This window comes from Pinus tabuliformis, chromosome 8 (assembly GCF_031772625.1).
Source record: "Pinus tabuliformis cultivar Carrire ecotype Pingquan chromosome 8, CPIR1, whole genome shotgun sequence".
Classification (NCBI taxonomy): Eukaryota; Viridiplantae; Streptophyta; class Pinopsida; order Pinales; family Pinaceae; genus Pinus; species Pinus tabuliformis.
The window spans coordinates 257,045,925-257,066,877 of NC_142294.1; the positions used below are offsets into that span (position 1 = coordinate 257,045,925).

General features: G+C 37.7%; 1 pseudogene; it reads right to left on the minus strand.

Moving 5' to 3' along the window:
• Positions 1–20,010: 20,010 nt before the first annotated feature.
• On the minus strand, positions 20,011–20,646 carry LOC149235132 (putative E3 ubiquitin-protein ligase ATL44; annotated as a pseudogene).
• Between the last annotated feature and the right edge of the window lie 307 nt (positions 20,647–20,953).

The following is a 20,953-nucleotide window of genomic DNA, read 5'->3' on the forward strand; positions in this document are numbered from 1 at the left end:
TGAAGGAGGTGTTGAGGGCTTTCAGTAGTCATGTTTCTTTTAGAATCTTCCACAACATTCAGAATATCCTGCTTGACAAAATTCCATTAGGCCTTAAAAGAGTCTACATTGAAACCATCTGGTCCTGGAGCTTTGCCATTCTGCATATCTTTGATGAGCTCACTGACTTCCTCTTAAGTTACTGGTTTATTGAGGTTAAAATTTTCCTCTCTAGACACCAGCTTAGGTATATTTTTTGTAATTTTCTTAATGCATTTCTCTCTGTCTAGATTATTTTCTTTAGTGATACCTCTGAAATGTTGAACCAACACAGCTTCGATGTTCTTATGAGAGGTCTTAAGCTCCCCATTCTCATTCAATATTGAAGAGATTCTATTGTGCGCTCTATTGGCCATGGTGGATCTGTGGAAAAATTTGGTATTACATTCTCCTTCTTTGAGCCATTGAACTCGAGACTTTTGTCTCCAAAAGATTTCCTCCTATTTGCATAGATTCTCCCATTCTTGGTTGTGTTTATCAGCTTGCTCACTTTTGACTTTATCAAAACCATCTATGATCAGTGCTTGATTTAGTTCTTGTAGTTTGATTTCCACTGATTTTTTGTCCTCAAAAATGTTACCAAAATCCTTCTTGTTCCATTCTTTGAGTCTGAGTTTCATGTGCTTAAGTCTTTTATGTAGGAGGAACATTTTAGTGCCCTGGATCTGCAAATCTTCGGACCACCATTTTTCAATTTTGTTGATGAAATCTGGGTGGGAGAGCCAGATATTCTCAAATTTAAAGGGTCTATTCCTAGGAGAATCGATTCCCTTGATTTCTAATTGAATTGGCCAGTGATCAGAGCCTCCAAAGGGGATAACTCCAGCTGTTATTTCTCTATTTGTGAGCATCAGCTCCTTTGAGACCAAAAATACTTCTAACTTGGAGGCGACCTAGGCCTCACCTCCTCTTTTATTGTTCCAAGTAAAAAGGCCATTATGTGTTTCAGAGTCAACCAGTTTCATATCTTTTGTGAAGGATTGGAACGCTATGAAATCTTTACTTAGAATTCTCGTACCTCCTTTTTTTTCCGAAAGAGATTTAATCATGTTGAAATCTCCTCCTATGACCCAGGGTATTCCTTTATATCTATTTCTAAGATCTACTAGGGAGTCAATAAATCTGAGTTTCTAATCTATTCTTTGAGGACCATAAACATTTGTGACCAGGTAGGTGTCTGAAACCCCCACTAGTTGAATGATTAGTGACAAATAATTTCTTGATGCCTCCGCATCTATTATGTTGAATTTCTGGCATTTCCATAGAGTGAGAATGCCCCCAGCTATGTTCTCTGCTTTAAATTCTAGAAACTAAAATCTATTAAGTCATTTGCTATGGATTTGTTTTAATTTCTAAATGGAGAATTTAGTTTCCTAAATAAAGATTATGTCCGGCATCGCTAGTTTCATTCTATTACTTAACATTCTTTATTTTCTTTTACTACCTAGACCTCTAATATTCCAAGATATGAACTTCATAATTAAAGATTTGTAAAGGAGTAACTAGTTAGGTCTTTCATCTTACCCGAATCTATCAGTATCTTTCCACACTCCATCAAGAGATCATTTTGATTTTTTCTGCCCCTCTTCTTTCCTGGATTTCTGGTCACTAATCTTGGAGTTGATTTCATTGTTTTCACACCTCTTTGCTCTTGCTTGTGAATGTTTTTACCTTTATCCAACTCTCTTTCCTAAGTTTTCCATAAAAATAACCGTTGTATTCTTTTGCATTCTTCTTGAGGCAGTGAATCTATTCCTCCTTTGGTTCCCTGCATCAAGAATCCTTCCAAGTCCAGGTTTTCCTTATCGAGAATTTCTTGTAGTTCATGATCTTCCAGATTTGTTTCACTTTGGGTCATTTCCTGGTCCATCTCCATTTCTGTTTCACTTATCATTTTCTCTTTTTGAGAACCAATATCTTGATATTGTTTATTATCCTCTTCTTTCTCTTTTTCATTAGGACCTTCCTCTCGAGATTGGTTTTCTCTTGTGATTTCTTCATTCTCTTCCAGCACTTGAAACTTGTTCTGACTGACCTTTTGTCCCTCTTTGTGTTGTTGCTTTGGCCCCTTCTTCCCTCCTTTTCCTCTACTTGCCACTTTCTGAAAGCTTTTTGAGTCCTTCGTTGTATTAAGTTTACCTTTGTTGTCTGCTTTACTGGGGGGTAGTCTCTGAAAAGATGCCCATGTTCATGGCATCTATGGCATTCGAATTGGATATGCTCATAGTCCACTATCTGCACCCACTCCTCATAAAAAACTTCCAAGATAACTTCATCTGGAAGCACTCCTGTTAGATCCATTTCCACACATATCCTTACAAAGGAGGTATATTTTCCTCTTCTTGTGGCTTCAGAAGCTTTGACAAAACATCCTAGTTTATTGCGAATGGTAGCTAGCGATTTAGTTTTCCAGTAATCAAGAGGTAGAGAATAGAGCCTTACCCAAACTAGAACCGAAGAGAAAGTCTTCTGCTCTGGGACAAAGTTCATCCTCCAAGGCCTCATATAGAGACCGACTGCTGCATAAAGGTAGGGTCCTCCTTCGAATATTCAGTCTTTATATTTGATGTTTGAAAACACCACTATGAAGAATCCCTTTGACCCAAGATGTAGGTCAATGCTTCCTTTGGGTTTCCAGTGATACTTGATCCACGTCTATAAAGCATTTTCAATGGGACATAGCCCCATGAATTTACAGATAATGGTGTAGGTCCCCATGTGTTCCCTGTGCACCTACAGAGCAAGATCATTTAATATTACTCTAGGAGTGATTTCTGCTTTTGGTTTGCAAGGTCCCTTTTGTTTTTTGTCTTTTGAACCATGTCTTTTGTCTTCTTCCTCCTTGTCCTTTGTTCTGCTGTTTTCCTTAGTCTTGGTCCCATCTGTCTCCTTTTCATTATTCCTGTTCCTTTCATTCGCAAAACCTTTGCTGTTCACCATCAATGGTTTACCTCTGCTAGCAACAGCGTCTTTGTAGGAGGGAGTCAAACTCCCTCCTCTACTGCCCTCCATTAGAAATGATCCCTGCAATTTTTTGTAACCCTAGCTGAACACTTCAGCTCCAGTCACTCCTGTCACATTACTACTCATGATTCATTTGTCCTAACAATCATTAATTATTTCCTCTCTTTTGAATTATTATCTCCTCATAAATAAAACATCTCATCTTAGCATGCTAGAAAAATAAAATCAAATAATTTTTTTGCTCAGGTGAAATTCATCATTAATTATTTCCTCTCTTTTGAATTAATAACTCCTCATAAATAGAATATCTCATCTTAGCATGCTAGAAAAATAAAATCAAATAATTTTTTTGCTCATGTGAAATTGGAATTTCATAACAGGGAGTCCCAAATTGGTATGAACAATTAATTCAATGCATCTAGTTAGAAAAGATTATTAACCTAGATAATAATTCCTTGCCAAGATTTGATGTAATAGACATCATGAAAACTCAAGAAGAAGCGTTCAGTGGGGCATTTTCTCATGTGTATAAATTGTCGCCATTACTACACATGATTCATTCGTCATAACAATTATTAATTATTTCCTCTCTTTTGAATTAATAGTTCCTCATAAATAGAACATATCATCTCAACATCCTAGAAAAATAAAATCAAATAATTTTTTTTGTCCATGTGTAATTGGAATTTCATAACAGGGAGTCCCAACATGAGAAATAATTTTAGGAAGGAGAAAATTGATGACTGTAAGTTTCCATGCTGCAAAAAGCAACATCTCTCTCCCACTTCCAATCTTAGTGTACTTCTCTGATCATTTCAAGCACAAGGTATGTCTATAAAATATATGGTTGCATTATCAAGTACACTAATATCAATTCTCCAACCTCATTTCAACAACCTCATTTCAACAATTCATAACATAAATTTATCGATGTATCAAATTTACATGTTAAGTTGTTTGTAATGTGAGTTTATTACTGTGTGCATGTGCAAAATTGGTGAAGTGTGAGGCACCATATTTTGAAATCACATCAACAGTGAAACCAAAATTGACCTATCATTCATTACTTCTATAAAGGAAAGTTTCCAAAACGCTAGAATGTTGAAATTGTAAAAGCTTCTCCATGTTGACTTCTCTAGTGGAAAATCGTAGATGCCCTTGTCATTCATAGTAACACATCCAAAATTACTTCTTTATTTCGCTATCAATCTAGATTAACAAATATTATTGTATTATTATGATTTAATAGTGTTTGTAAATTTGAGCAATTAATATAAATCTAAATTTTAAAGTGTGCATCAAATTGGTGTATAGGATTCCATTCTATGCAAAGATTTGATTGCTAAAGTAGTCAAATCTCTAGTTTTGAACCAAAAAATGCTTCCAATCACTAGGCACACTTAAACTAGGTCACTAAGTAAAAAATACTAGTATTATTACCATATTTTTTTATATTACGATTCCATTCTATGCAAAGATTTGATTGCTAAAGTAGTCACATCTCTAGTTTTGAACCAAAAACATGCTTCACTAGGCACACTTAAGCTAGGTCACTTAAAGTAAAAAATATTAGTATTATTACCATATCTTTTTATATTTCTTACATAATTAAAGTTTAAGAATTAAATTTCCCATTAAGAGTGCGTATTGGATTAGCCAAGAACTGAAGATTGTGGAAATGTGGTTTAATGAGGGGCCACAAGCCAGCACGGCCACCCCACTTTCATGAAGATCGTCCCAACTACAAGTTTGAAGTGGCAACTCCTGTGTTCATGCAAATGCAAAGGAAGTTACACCTGTGTCGGCATTCACACACCCGATAGCTCATAGATGTTGGGAATTTTCTGATAAATTCCAAAACAAAATAGCTTGAATAGAACAAGGATGCTCTGTTTTAAACACAGGATCTTTAACACAGCAGAAAGCTAAAAATTTATTTGCAGAGGACAGAGTTTTCACACACCAACATGTTTCTATTCATTAATAAGTCCGTTGTTACAAAAGTGTCTTCCTCTCTCACAGAGGGATTTCACCATCAGAACTGTTTCAGATACCGTTTTTAACTTTACTCTGTCTTTTCAGAAAAATAAAATCGACACCACTGTGCATTTCAAAACAAAACATTCTCTGCACTGTTCTGCATTACTTACCGAAAGTTACATTTACACTGTTGTGTAAAATTTCATATTCGCTACAGCATTCTTCACACACTCTACACTTGAAAAACATAGCAATACATATTAACTATACCATACTCCCGTGAATAATAAAAAACAATAAAATTAAAATCTTACCAATGTTTACCAACCCGCAGTAAATTACATTTACTGTCTTACTGACAAAACTGGCGGTAAATGAAACTTTTAATTCACGTCAAATTCATTTGGTGCAGGCCTATACTCAACCGTTGACTTCAATTAGATCGCATCGCAGAATCATAATCTGCGGAAGGAAAAATGGAACACTATTATATTGGTGCGATTTGCGATTTGTGATCGAATCGCATCGCAGAATCGCAATCGGCAGTCATAGAAGCAAAACCTTAAAACACATATAATGCGATATGCGATTTGCGATTAAGTCGCATCGCAGTATCGTAATCCGCGGAAAACATATGGGCGCAACAGGATAATGTGCGATATGCGATCAAAATCGCATCGCAGAGGGAAGAGAACGGTCATAGCGGGGAATAGATGGCGGTTTTGTTGAATGACGCTGCAGTTGGAAATTATCATTTCAACACTCCCCTTTAATTTCAACTGCTGGGTTATCAGTCATACCCAGACATTTCCTCAAATACTCAAAACTTTTCTGTCCCAAAGGCTTGGTCAGAATGTCCGCAACCTGTTCCTGAGTGCTGCAATGTTGTAAAACAATTTCTCCATTGTTCACCAATTCTCTGATGTAGTGAAACCTTGTATCAATGTGTTTCGTTCGTTTGTGAAACACGAAATTCTTGGACAGGGAAATAGCTGAGCTATTGTCACAAAAAATAATCGTTGCTTTTGCTTGCTCTTGGCATAGGCTCCTTAGTATCCTTCTCATCCAAACCGCTTGACACGTTGCTGCTGTAGCTGCCACGTACTCTGCTTCTGCTGTAGACAATGCCACAATTGGTTGTCTCTTGGAAGCCCATGAAATGGCTCCTAAACCCATGTGAAAAACGTAACTGGATGTGCTTTTCCGATCATCCACACTTCCAGCCCAATCGCTATCGGTGTATCCAACGAAGTCTGAACTTTCTGAAAAAGTATACAAAATGCCAAATCTTTTTGTACCCTTGACATACCTTAGAATCTTTTTTGCTACCTGCCAATGTGCTTCTTTTGGCCTCTCCATGAATCTGGAAATTAAACTAATAGAAAACATTATGTTCAGCCCAGTTGTAGTTAAATACATTAGGCTGCTAACTATGCTCTTGTACAAACTAGGATCAAAATCCTTGCTGCTGTCCTCTTTGCTGAGTTTTAAACCCATTACTATGGGAGTGATTGCTTCCTTGCTGTCCTGCATATTAAATCTGCCCAACACTTCATTTACATATTTTTCATGCGAAATAAAAATTCCATTTTCATTTTGATCTACTTCTATCCCTAAGAAGTATTTCAGCAAACCCATGTCAGTCATCTCAAATTCTTCTTTCATGACTAATTTGAAATTTTTAATGAGGTAGTCATCATTACTTGTAAGAATCACATCATCAACGTACAACACTACAATTAATATTTTACCATCCTTTTCTTTGATGTAAACGGTGGGTTCTCCCTCACACTTTGCAAATTCATTTTCCAATAGATAGGAAAATATCCTATTGTACCATGCTCTTGGTGCTTGCTTCAGCCCATAAAGAGCTTTCTTCAATATGCACACTTTGTGTTCTTGGCCTTTCTTTTCATAGCCTGTAGGTTGTTCAATGTAAACCTCTTCCATTAATACTCCATTCAAGAATGCTGACTTCATGTCCATTTGGTAAATTTTCCACTTGTTTTGTGCTGCTATGGACAGCATTAGTCTCACGGTTTCCATTCTTGCAACCGGTGCGAAAGTATCCTCATAGTCTCTCCCACACTGCTGCTTGTATCCCTTGACAATAAGTCTTGCCTTGTGCCTTTCTATCTTGCCTTCAACATTACTCTTGGTCTTATAGACCCATTTAACTCCAATGACTTCTTTATCTTTTGGTAGCTCAACCAAATCCCATGTCTTGTTTCTTTCTATGGCATTCATCTCCTCATTCATAGCTTCTATACATTTCTTATCTTTAATTGCATCTTCGAAATGCATAGGGTCATCAACATGACAATACAAAGCAAACAAGGAATTCATTCCTTCATCATAAATGTCACTTAAATTTCTGAATTTCTTACCTCTTTCATTTGGTGTGCAAGTGCTTGAGGACGCACTTGAATTTCCTCCTTGTGGTGTGCTTGGAGAAGCACTCTCATTTCTCCTCAACGGTGTCTCTTGCTGTCCTCATGTTGGTGGTGCTATTTGGCGATGTATTTCAGCCAACTCTTCATCATTTTCATCATGAGACAAACAGTTTTTAACATTAACTGTTTTCTCTATGCTTCCATCCCAAGCTTCCTCCTCAATGAATTGAACATCTCTGCTCACAAAAAACTTCTTGGTAGATGGGATATACAACCTGTAAGCTTTGGATTCCTCACTGTATCCAATGAAAATACATTTCTCCCATTTCTTTTCCAACTTCCTCCTTAGCTGATTTGGAATGTGTGCATAAGCCACACATCCAAAAATTTTCATTTGGGTGACTCCTTGCTTTCTCCCACTCCATGCTTCTTCCAGCACTTTGTTCATCACTTCTTTTGTTGGGCATCTATTCAAAATATATACTGCACAGTGTACAGCTTCAGCCCAATAATCATTTGGAAAATTCTTTGCATTTAGCATGCTCCTCGCCATATCCATGATTGTTATGTTCTTCTTTTCAGCAACTCCATTTTGCTGCGGGGTGTACCTTGTGGTAAATTGTTTGTGAATTCCATTTTCTCTACAAAACCGTAGGAATTCATTGGAGATATACTCACCTTCTTTGTCAGTTCTCAAAACTTTGATGCGCAACCCACTTTGATTTTCCACAGGTGCTTTGAAATTTTGAAATTTTTCAAACACTTCACTTTTGTTCTTTAGGAAATAAACCCAAGTTTTCCTAGTAAAATCATCAATGAATGTTAGAAAATATTGGCTACCTGCAAGTGATGGAGCTTGCATTGGTCCACATAAATCTGAGTGGACAATTTCTAAGGGTGCTTTTGCCCTGATGCTTTTCCCTGATGGAAAACTTTCTCTATGTTGTTTTCCCAATATACAACCTTCACAAAGGCTGTCCGGTTTCTCTATCAATGGTAATCCTCTTACCATTCCTTTTCTACTCAACAAGTTAAGACCTCCAAAGTTGAGATGTCCAAATCTCAAATGCCACAACCAATTTTCATCTTTTGGTATGCTTTGGAGAGCCTCTTGGGTAACTGCTGCAATTACTTCTTTGTTTTTCAAATCTGCCCTTATTCTGAGAGAGAACGTCCTCTTCCTCATCATCTTCACTTCAGCGATGCATCTTTTGCTGGGTGCTCTATCCATGATGGTGCATATAGCATTTACAAAGAAAACATTGTAACCCTTTTAAACAAGTTTTCCAATACTTAAGAGGTTACATCTCATTCCTGGAACATAATAGACATCTGATATGGTTTTCTTTTCACCTTGCTTTGTAAATATTTTAACTTCTCCTTTACCCATAACAGAAACTTTACTATCAGTCCCAAGTGTGACTTGTGACTGCACACTTTGATCTAAAACATAAACAAAGCTATATTTCCTGGCATATGGTTGCTACAACCAGAATCTAGAAACCATATATCTTCACTGTTTGTTTCAGCCAAATTACAAGCTAACAATACATTATCTTGGCTAATATTTTCTCTAGTGATATTTGCACTAGATCTATTATTCATATCATGCTGCTTCTTCCTACATTCATTGGCATAATGCCCATATTTTTTATAGTAATAACATTGGACATTGGATTTTTCATACCTTTGTCCTTGAGCATGATATTGTCCACTTGGTTGACTGCTGCCTTGGCCTTGGTTCAGATTCGGATTGCTACCTCTTCCTTGAGCATTTGCTGGACTCTTCCTTCCACCTATGTTTTAGCTTCTGCCTCTTCCTCTCTTGTTTCCTCTGCCTTGACCTCTTCCTCTTCCAAAAGACATCTGGGTCTTGAAGGCTTGCTCTAGAGATGAGTTTTCATTTCTACTCAACCTCTGCTCATGTGTTATGAGTGATGCATGAAGTTCATCAACTCAAAAGTTTGAGATATCCTTTGTCTCTTCTATGGTGGTGACAATCACATGGAACCTTGAGGGTAGGCTCCTCAATAGTTTCTCCACAATCCTCCTTTCTTCAAGAGTTTCTCCATGAGTCTTTATTTGTGTGACCAAACCAATCACATCTGTGAAGAATAAGTCAATATTGTTTGACTCCTTCATGCACAGGTTCTCAAAATCTCTCCTCAGCAACTGTAGTTTTGTTTTCTTCAATTTCTCCATGCCTTGATAAGCTTTCTTGAGGGTTTGCCATGCTTCTTTGGATGTCTTAGCTGCTGCTATCCTTGGAAACACACTTTGGTCCACTGCTTGATACAAAAATACAAGGGCCTTTGAATCCTTCTTCTTATAACTCTTCAACAGATCTTTCTCTGCCCGAGTTAGATTATTAAACTCATTTTCATCTGCTGGTTCTTTAAAACCATCTTCAACTATTTCCCATAAGTCTTGTGAGGCAAACAGGGCTCTCATGGTTATTGCCCAATAGTCATAGTTTTTCCCATTAAACTGTGGGAGCTGAGTATTAAAAATACCCATGCTGGTGCTGGTGCTAGTGCTGGCCATTCTTGCACTCTAAACTATGCTTCAAATATACAGTCAAGTATTTAAATAACTGGCTTGAGGAATACCTTGGATTCTTTTGCCTGAGTCTTCACACTGCTAGAGAAGTTGCTGCAGTAAGAATCCTTCCTTCAGCTTCTTTGACACCTTCAAAGAGCCTGGACCAGCTCTGATACCACTGTTGGGAATTTTCTGATAAATTCCAAAACAAAATAGCTTGAACAGAACAAGGATGCTCTGTTTTAAACACAGGATCTTTAACACAGTGGAAAGCTAAAAAATTATTTGCAGAGGACAGAGTTTTCACACACCAACAGGTTTCTATTCATTAATAAGACTGTTGTTACAAAAGAGTCTTCCTCTCTCACAGAGGGATTTCACCATCAGAACTGTTTCAGATACTGTTTTTAGCTTTACTCAATCTTTTCAGAAAAATAAAATCGGCACTGTTGTGCATTTCAAAACAAAACATTCTCTGCACTACTGTGCATTATTTACCGAAAGTTACATTTACACTGTTGTGTAAAATTTCATATTCGCTACAGCATTCTTCACACACTCTACACTTGAAACACATAGCAATACATATTAACTATACCATACTCCCGTGAATAATAACAAACAATAAAATTAAAATCTTATCAACGTTTACCAACCCACAGTAAATTACATTTACTGTCTTACTGACAAAACTGGCGGTAAATGAAACTTTTAATTCACGTCAAATTCATTTGGTGCAGGCCTGTACTCAACCATTGACTTCAATTGGATCGCATCGCAGAATCACAATCTACGGAAGGAAAAATGGAACACTATTATATTGGTGCAATTTGCATTTTGCGCTCGAATCGCATCGCAGAATTGCAATTGGCAGTCATAGAAGCAAAACCTTAAAAAACATATAATGCGATACACGATTTGCGATTGAGTCGCATCGCAGTATCGTAATCCGCAGAAAACATATGGTCGCAACAAGATAATGTGCGATATGCGATCAAAATCGCATCGCAGAGGGAAGAGAACAGTCATAGCAGGGAATAGATGGCGGTTTTGTTGAAGGACGCTGCAGTTGGAAATTATCATTTCAACAAGAGATTTAATTATCTCCAAGGATGGGAATATTTGGAGCCATCATATAGCACAATGGTTGGAGGGTTGTTGCGCACCATGTCAACGGAGTTGCAATTCACTTAAAACTTCCGAGCCATGGGGTCTTCTTCCCATGTGTGGAAACTATGGTATCTCACAGTGGATTCAGGGAAAGCATGCAATTTCAGGTAGTAATCTAAGGGATACATGTGTACAACCAGAGACATTCATTATTGTTGTGAATTTCTCCTTCATATAGAGCATCATCCCTAAGGTTTGGTCTTTTATTTCTGTTACATTGCAATTCACATAAGGATTTGGTACCTTCTTTGTTTTCTTGGTTTTCTCTTGTTCATTTGTTTAGATTCTTCTTATCCATTCCTTTTCTTGGTCTTGCGTTAATTGGAAGCTTTCTTACCTCCACCTCCTCAATTTTCTCTAATGTCTATGGGTATCTCTCTACTCTTGCCGCCTCTTTTCTGGTATGTTTTCCCTCATCTCACCCGTCCTTCTTACCTTATCATCCCTTACTTCATTTCCATTTTCAACTATGATTCATAGTAGTTTGACCAATCCCACATCAAAAAAGACAAAGAGGCTCTCTCTACTCTTGCCGCCTCTTTTCTGGTATGTTTTCCCTCATCTCACCCCGTCCTTCTTACCTTATCATCCCTTACTTCATTTCCATTTTCAACTATGGTTCGTAGTAGTTTGACCAATCCCACATCAAAAAGCCAAAGAGGCTAGCCTTGCACGCCCTTATTTACAACCCGTACTTTGCGTGTCACCCATTCTCAACTCTTTGTCGCAACACCTATAGAGAGGTATAGGCCAATTGTTCCATAAGTAGTTCACAAAGCAATTGTTGATATTCAAAAACATGTCCGACAGGCGTGTCATTTTGCTATTGCTGCAAATGCTGAGCCTGTAGCGAAAGAATGAATCCTTGATGTAGGTAACTCTACTAGGACCACGACTTCTCCATATATGCTGATAATAATGAATGTATTGGCACATCGAAATCCTCATGTGGCGAGTACGCACATGCATTTATTGAGCTTCAGGGGAAAATGGATGTGAATATGAACTTAGAAGCTCATCGGAATTGATCTTGCTTCATTGACACCGGTGGCTATCCACAACCACCTATTGCACGCTCCACATAGTTGACTGAATATGTTGGATTCAATTGATTTCTGTTTTGTAATTTAGACATTTGTGATAGTCTTGGAAGGTTGATTATGTAGTTTTTTTTTTTATTGTTTTATGTTATCTGATTACCAGATTAGGAATAATAGAGATAATATCAAAATTTTGAAGTTATGTTATTGGTATGGTTTGGATTATGGAAGTCAGTGAAAGTTATTTCTAAATTAATATAGAAAAATTAATTTATTAACCAAAAAACAAAACAAAAAAATCTTATAAAAAATAATTCTACCTAAAATCTCATTATTTAAAAATATTATATAAATTATAAGATTCAAAATTCAGTTCCCCATATATCAAATTAATAATAATAATAATAAAATCATGCTAAAATAACTCATTTAAGTGTATTGATAAAATTCAATGCCATGTATTATTCTTATATGGACGAAAATCTTACATTTCCACTACCACAACCCATGCGATTTTGTTAATGATGCTATCTCAAGAATCAAGCAATTAAACACGAGTAATATTTTTTCATTTTATTTTATGATATTATATTCAGCAAAGCTTGCGAAGACCCTCAACAAAGACTTCGTTCCGCTTTGAAAGGCTCTAGAGGTAGCCTTGCGGCACTCGAATATAATATATTGAATAAAGAGAGACCCGAAGATACTATGTTCCACTTTGAAAGCCTCTCCAGCGACACTTCCACTACTCAAGCCTCGTCATGAAATCAATTGATTGAAAAGACTAAAACGACGATAAAGCACATCGTGAAAAAGATAACACAAGGTTGAAAACTACAAATTTATAATATGTTTTTGGTAAAATGATGCATGAACCATATTAAGTATGATGCACCAAAATAGGTCCCATCAAAGATTCTTCGTCAACGGAGAACTATAAATAACAGCTACATGATTCTCCAAATTAAGGATGGATCAACAGATTGTCTCCCATAAAAAAAATTCTCCTTAATTGAAGGTACATGATTTTCATATTAAAATATGAAGGACCAAATTGTGTCGCATAAAAAATTCTCCACCAACCGACAACTATATAAATAACATAAAACAAAATTAAAAGCTAGTACATGATTCTCGTATGTTTTCGTCAAAAGCATTGTATAAGCCATATCATATCAAGTATGCAGGCCCAAAGTGTGTCCCAAGCATCAAATTGTGTGACATCAAATTTCTCCATCAAAGAAAACAATAGATAATAATAGTTATGAGATGCTTCAAGAATACTGATTAGATATATAAATGCCCCATTGTAAATAATGTATGCATTAATATATAGTTCTAATAGTGTTTAAAATCAAATTTGTACATAAAATGCTCACCACGCATCCCTCAATTACAGCCCAAAATTGGGGAACCCTATTTAAATGTGTTAACTTTTCTTGAGTTGTATCCATTGAGCATATGGAAATATCAAAATACTGTGTTCTAGGATTGGAAATCACCAACAATAAAAATGGTCTGTGGGGCTTAAGCGACTCCCCAAGTGTAGTGACTACAAAATAATTTTTCCTCTACGCTTACCTCACAAGTTTGACAAGAACGAACCTAGATCACCGAGAAAAAATTGAGGTCTTTATTCCTTTGAGAGTAACAGAATCTCAGGAAAATGTTGATGACAAAGTGTACAGTGTCTTTTTATGAGTTTTATCTTCATGTTAACTCTTAGTCTAAAGCTGCTGCTGCTTGATTAGGATAATACCTAAATACACTCTTGAAGTATATATACGAAATGTAAATGCATCATTTTAATATGAATGAAATTAAGAGTCTTAAGATTTCCACAAACATGTACAACCTTTGTAATCTTGTTTCAAAAGAAAACTTGAAGTAATACGAAATGTAAATTCATCATTTTAATATGAATGAAATTAAGAGTCCTAAGATTTCCACAAACATGTACAACCTTTGTAATCTTGGTTCAAAAGCAAACTTTACAGTTTAGTGTAAGGTATTTCGATTGAATACCATGTAAAAATAACCAGAGAAACACACAAACACGGGATATCTCAGGGAAATTGTTGAGATTTTCTGTTTTAGTCAAATAGGCAAAAATCTCTGAAGGATGACAACAATAGGGATACAGTTCCTAGATTAGCTCCAGGTTGTTGGGAGGGAGTTAATGCCTCCTATATTTGATGTGAAGGAGTTATGAGGCTGTTAGATTCTCTATGCTATATAACAGGCAGTCATTCGGATGATTTGCTGAGAGAGTGTAAGAGTTTTGTGAGGCTTTCATGGTGTAATCTCCTGATTTGATTAATATATTCCTGATGCCTATGTTTGGTGGACGTAGCCCAAATTGGTTGGGTGAACCACGTTAAATATTGTGTTATATGTGCTTCTGCTGTGTGTTTAATTTAGTTTTGCTGTGCACCTGATCCAACAATTGGTATCAGAGCATGTTGGAGGCAAGTTGAAATACGTGCTGGAGGCAGCCGCCGGTTTGGTTACTGTTCGAGTGGAGCCGAGCGCTGGTGCGTGCTGGAGATTGCGTGGAGCTGGTTACCTGCGTGGAGGAAGAACATCACTTGTTGTATGGGCAGCAGTGATATGGTGCAGCGGACTACCTTGTAATGGATATGCGTGGGCAGCAGTGATATGCTGCAGTGGATTCTTATATCTTAAGCCTATACGTTGAACCCAAAAGGTATGCGCATTCCCACACATCGATACATAATTGAAAACGGTGTGAATTAGTTTTCAAAACCAGCGTGGGTCTTTTAAAAGTAAGTGGGTATTAAATTGAAATTGGTGCGTGGATATGATGTTTTGAAACCGGTGTGGTTATATATAACACTGCGTGTTGGTAAAAATTCAAATGAGTGAAGCCTGATTTAATGAAGCATTGCTGGTGCGTATTCTATAAAATTGCTGGTGCGTTTTTATCGCTGGTCCGTGTGTAGAACAGACAGTATTGCAATAAAGTTTTGTTTTCCAAACCGGTTTGCGTTGACAGTTCTGTGGACATATTTCAACGGTGAATAAAATCCTTGGGGCTGCATATGGGGAGTCGGGATCAGCCACCAGCATTGTGGCAGGAAACGCGATGGTAGTAGTCGGCAGTCCAACTCGAGCCGTCTCCCTGTGCCTGGTTGAGTTGAAAACGAGGATTGTAATTTGAGTGAAATAGCGCAGCTGATCATTTGTCCAGGAATAGAGCAGTGTGTCCAGAAACGGGAATTTGTTAAATAACCATGGTGACTGTTGTTGACATAAGTTCTCATTAAATATATAAACAATCAAATGTCCATTGAGATTTGGTAGCATTAAAGCTCCTGTAGCACAATATTTACATTGGCAATAGGCTGCGTTATAATACTAGAGTGGGATACAAACAAGAACATTTTTTTGTGAAGTGCGCATTTTGTGTTGCCTGCATTTCATAAAAGAATGCGCGCAGAGGAGAGCATTGTGATGCATATTTTGTTTTTATAATCTGCAATCTGGATTTATGCTGCGCAGTGACAATGAAAGAAAAATTTTGTTTTTTATTTAAAGCATAGGCAGATATATGTATGTGAAATGCAAAAGGGCAGTTTTTTGTTTTAAAAACAAAGGCATAGGCAGTTTTTTGGTTGTGTAAAAACAAAGGCATAAGCAGTTTGTTTGTTTTTAACTGCTGGTTGGATATTGGAGATTATTGTGTTTTTTGTTGATACAAATGGCGAAAACTCAAAGTGCCCTTAGTACATCAGATATCCTTGAGTTTGACGATGTTGTTGGAGCCTTGTTGGCTGAGGAGACGAGGAAGAGGTCGAATGCAGACACCTCGACATCAGAGGTAATGATGGCCAGAGGTCACTCACGAGAGAGACACTCCGGGGGAAAGCATAGCGACTCTCGTTCAAAATCCAAAGGAAAGAAGCCCAAGGTGAAGTGCTGGCATTGTGGCAAGGCTGGACATCTGAAAAAGGATTGCTGGAAGTGAAAGCAGGCTGCTAAAGAAGGCTCTTCGACAGAAAAGAAGGAAGCCAACACCACAGATACAGGTTCAGTATCTGGTTCAGGTATGAGTGATGAAGTATTGTCAGTTAATATGTCAAATCATGGTCAACATTGGTTGTTAGATTCCGGGGCATCAAACCACATGTGTATCCATAAAGAATGGTTTAAGGAATATAAATCAATTAATGATGGTGTTGTGTACATGGGTAATGATGTAACATGTAATATTGTTGGGATTGGGAGCATACAACTACAAATGTTTGATGGGACAACTAGAATATTAACTGATGTGAGGCATGTACCAGATTTAAGGAAAAATTTGATTTCATTAGGAGCACTTGATTCAAATGGATATAAAACTGTAATTCAAGGTGGAGTTATGAAAATCTATAAAGGTATCTTACTAGTGATGAAAGCTAAGAAAGTAGGAAATCTATTTCAGTTAGAAGGTAGAACTGGGTCAGATCATGTGTCTGTGTCTGAACATGACAGTAGTTCCATTCACTTATGGCATCAAAGATTGGGGCATATGAGCGAAAGAGGATTGAAAATTTTGGCTGACCGAAAGTTACTTCCTAATCTAAGATCTGGAAAATTGGATTTGTATAAACATTGTCTGTTTGGTAAACAAAGTAAACAAAAGTTTAAAACAGGCAAACATACTCGTAAAGGGATACTTGATTATATTCATTCAGATGTTTGGGGTCCAGCTCCTACACCGTCATATGGTGGTTCGTCTTATTTTGTATCATTCATTGATGACTTTTCTCGGAAAGTTTGGGTCTTCATGTTGAAAAAGAAGTCTGATGTTTTTACAGTTTTCAAGCAGTTTAGAGCATTGGTAGAAAACAGCATTGGTAGAACTATAAAATGTTTAAGAACTGACAATGGTGGTGAGTTTTCCTCCAAGGAGTTTGACAGCTATTGCAAGGATGCAGGGATCGTGAGACATAAGACCACAGTTTATACTCCTCAGCAGAATGGAGTTGCTGAACGCATGAACAGGACTCTTCTAGAGAGAGCAAGGTGTATGCTGAGTAACGTCGGGTTGCCGAAGGAGTTGTGGACAGAAGCATTGGCAACTACTTGTTATGTGATAAACCGATCTCCATCAACGGCAATAGACTGCAAGGTTCCGCAAGAGGTATGGACAGAACACCCTTGTGATTATTCTAAACTCAGAGTGTTTGGTTGTGATGCATATGCTCTAGTGCCTAAACATCAGCGAACTAAATTAGATCCAAAGTCTAAAAGGTATATCTTTGTTGGGTATGGTGATGGAACGAAGGGATATAGATTGTGGGATCCTACTACCCGCAAAATCATCATCAACAGAGATGTAAGGTTTAATGAATCCTCTCTTGTACAGTTAGATGTAGATAGAAGATTGAAACAGGATGATGTATCTGATTTCCAACATATTCAGTTTGACAGCATTTCTAATGATAGTCATAACGACCATAGTTCAGATTCTAGTCATGAACAGGTTTCAGAATCAAATTATGAACAGGGTTTAGATGGAGGACATGAACAGGTCTCAGATGGCGATCATGAAGAAATTCCTACAGTTGAAAGACAGCCAGTTGTGGAAGCACCAGAAACATTCTTAAAGAGATCTACAAGGATCAAACGCCGTCCGAGAAGGTATGATGATTCAGTTGCTTTGATCGCTAATGATGATGAACCTTTGTGTTATCAAAAAGCTGTAGAAGGTTCAAATAGTGACAAATGGAAAGCAGCCATGAAGGAAGAAATGATGGCCTTAGGTAAGAATGGTACGTGGGATCTGGTTGAACTTCCCAAAGGCAGGAAAACTGTGGGATGCAAGTGGGTCTTCAAGCTGAAATGGGGTGTGAATGATACGGAAGACAGGTACAAAGCTCGGCTGGTTGCAAAAGGGTTTTCTCAGAAAGCTGGCATAGACTTTCATGAGATTTTTTCACCAGTGGTTAAAATTGTTTCAATTAGAGTTGTGTTAGCATTAGTGGCTTTGTTTGATTTGGAGTTGCAGCAGTTAGATGTTAAGACTGCATTTCTACATGGTGATTTAGATGAGGAAATATATATGGAACAACCGGGAGGGTTTGTTCAGTATCGCAATGCGAAATTTGTCTGCAGGCTCAAGAAGTCATTATATGGCCTGAAGCAGTCGCCTCGACAGTGGTATAAGAAGTTTGATTCTTTCATGTTGAGTCAGAAATATGTAAGAAGTGAATATGATCATTGTGTTTATTTTAAGCAGTTAAATAATGGCATGTTCATTATCTTAGTGTTGTATGTTGATGATATGCTTTTAGCAAGCAAAAGCATTGAAGAAATCAACAGGTTAAAGACTCAGATGGCAAGGATGTTTGATATGAAAGATCTAGAAGCAGCAAGACAGATTTTGGGCATGGAGATTTTCAGAGACAGGAGCAATGGTAAGTTGTGGCTATCACAATAGAAGTATGTTGAGAAAATACTTTTGAGGTTTGGTATGAACAATGTGAAGCCTGTGTCGATCCCTTTAGCTTCCCATTTTAAGCTTTCTTCGAGTTTATGTCCTAATACAGATGAAGAAAAGGATTATATGTCTCGAATTCCTTATGCCAATGTAGTAGGATGTTTGATGTATGCGATGGTGTGTACGCGACCAGATATTTCTCATGCAGTTGGGGTTGTCAGCAGGTACATGGCAAATCCGGGTAAAGAACACTGGTCAGCAGTGAAATGGGTGCTTCGGTACTTGAGAGGCACAAGTAGTTATTGTATTTCTTACAATAAGAGTAGTGAATTTGTTTGCGGATATGTTGATTCCGATTTTGCAGGTGACTTGGATAAGAGAAGGTCAACTTCAGGGTATGTCTTTACTCTTGCAGGTGGAGCTATACGCTGGATGTCAAAGCTACAGAATATTGTTGCTTTATCCACTACTGAAGCATAATACATTGCTGCTTCTCATGCTTGCAAAGAGGCGGTTTGGTTGAAAGGTTTGCTTGGTGAGTTTGGTAGGTTACAGGATAACATCAGGTTACTTTGTGACAGTCAAAGTGCAATACATTTGGCTAAGAATCCGGCCTATCATAGTAAGTCAAAGCATATTCCAATCAAATATCATTTTGTAAGACAGGTTATCACTGAAAGGGGAGTTTCTCTTGAAAAGGTGCATACAAAGGAGAACTGTGCAGACTTGTTCACGAAACCAGTTTTGTTGGAGAAGCTACGCTGGTGTTTGGCTTCTCTTGGCTTGCAGAAAAGATAAAATAATAATAACAGGGCATCAGGCGAATTGTTGTCAAGGTGGAGATTGTTGAGATTTTCTGTTTTAGTCAAATAGGCAAAAATCTCTGAAGGATGACAACAATAGGGATACAGTTCCTAGATTAGCTCCAGGTTGTTGGGAGGGAGTTAATGCCTCCTATATTTGATGTGAGGGAGTTATGAGGCTGTTAGATTCTCTATGCTATATAATAGGCAGTCATTCGGATGATTTGCTGAGAGAGTGTGAGAGTTTTGTGAGGCTTTCATGATGTAATCTCCTGATTTGATTAATATATTCCTGATGCCTATGTTTGGTGGACGTAGCCCAGATTGGTTGGGTGAACCACGTTAAATACTGTGTTATATGTGCTTCTGCTGTGTGTTTAATTTAGTTTTGCTGTGCACCTGATCCAACAGAAATCACTGGAGGTCAAATACAAATGCTTCATATCAGTGAGGGTGTTTTATGACATTTAAAAGCACAGTGTATATATATATTTTCAAATAATCCAGTGATACAAGTCTGCATCAAGGAAGAGTCTTCACAACTTTCATCTCTTTACAGTGCACCTAATAATAGGCCTGTTTTAATGAACACTTTGAACTCATCACAGGTTTTCCATGCATACAATCTCGTCTATTCCAAACATTTTGTTAATGGCCGTATTCATTCCTTTTGGAGTATCTGGTCAAGTACATATCGATTGCTTAATTCCAGACTCAACGTCAATGATTACTTGATACTCCTGAGTTGTTCTTGGCTGGTGAAGCTGCCCTTCATGGGCGTTTGCTTTGCTGCGACGTGTGTAGTTGGCAAGTTTTTTATAGCGATAATGACGAAGACAACGTCTACATGTAGGACAAGAAGAGTGAGAATGAAGCCATTTGTCTATACATTCCACGTGGAAGCCATGGTTGCAGCTTGGTAACACTCTTACACCTTCACCTTCCACGAAGTCCACCAAGCAGATCGGGCAATCCGTTGCAATGGATATCCCCGGAAGCTGTTGGATCGATTTACCATAGATGATTGATGGAAGCGCCTCTATGGACTCCTCTGTCATCCCAGTATTAGCCATTCTGGTGGCCATATGACTGTGGCATGACCTCCAAATATAGTCCCACGGAACAACTGAAGCAAGACCCACTAGAGTTATGAATGAGCAGAGCAAAGCAAGAAGAATAACCATCCTGCTTTCACTCATCTCCGCTTGTGGAAATTCGTATGACAGGTCCATCTCATGTAGCGTATCGCTCAAGGACTCTCAAACCATTCTCCCCTTATCAATCTGGGTTACAGCCACGACTATAAAAAGATCAAATCGTGCAGAGTTCGGCGCTCAGCATATCTAAAAAATTTGCGTCGAAACCATTTCAAAGCTGCCTCATTCTTTCACTCCAATTGAAAACGAATCTGAGGCGAAAGTCCAAAATACCAAACAGTTGAGACAGAGTTGTATAATTGCTGGTTTCGTGGGGAAGAAAGCTATGCTTATCACTCTAATCAGATAGGCCAAACAAGCTTATGCCTTCTTTCTCATGTGAAACCCAATTTCCCTCATGAGAGATATAACCAAGAAT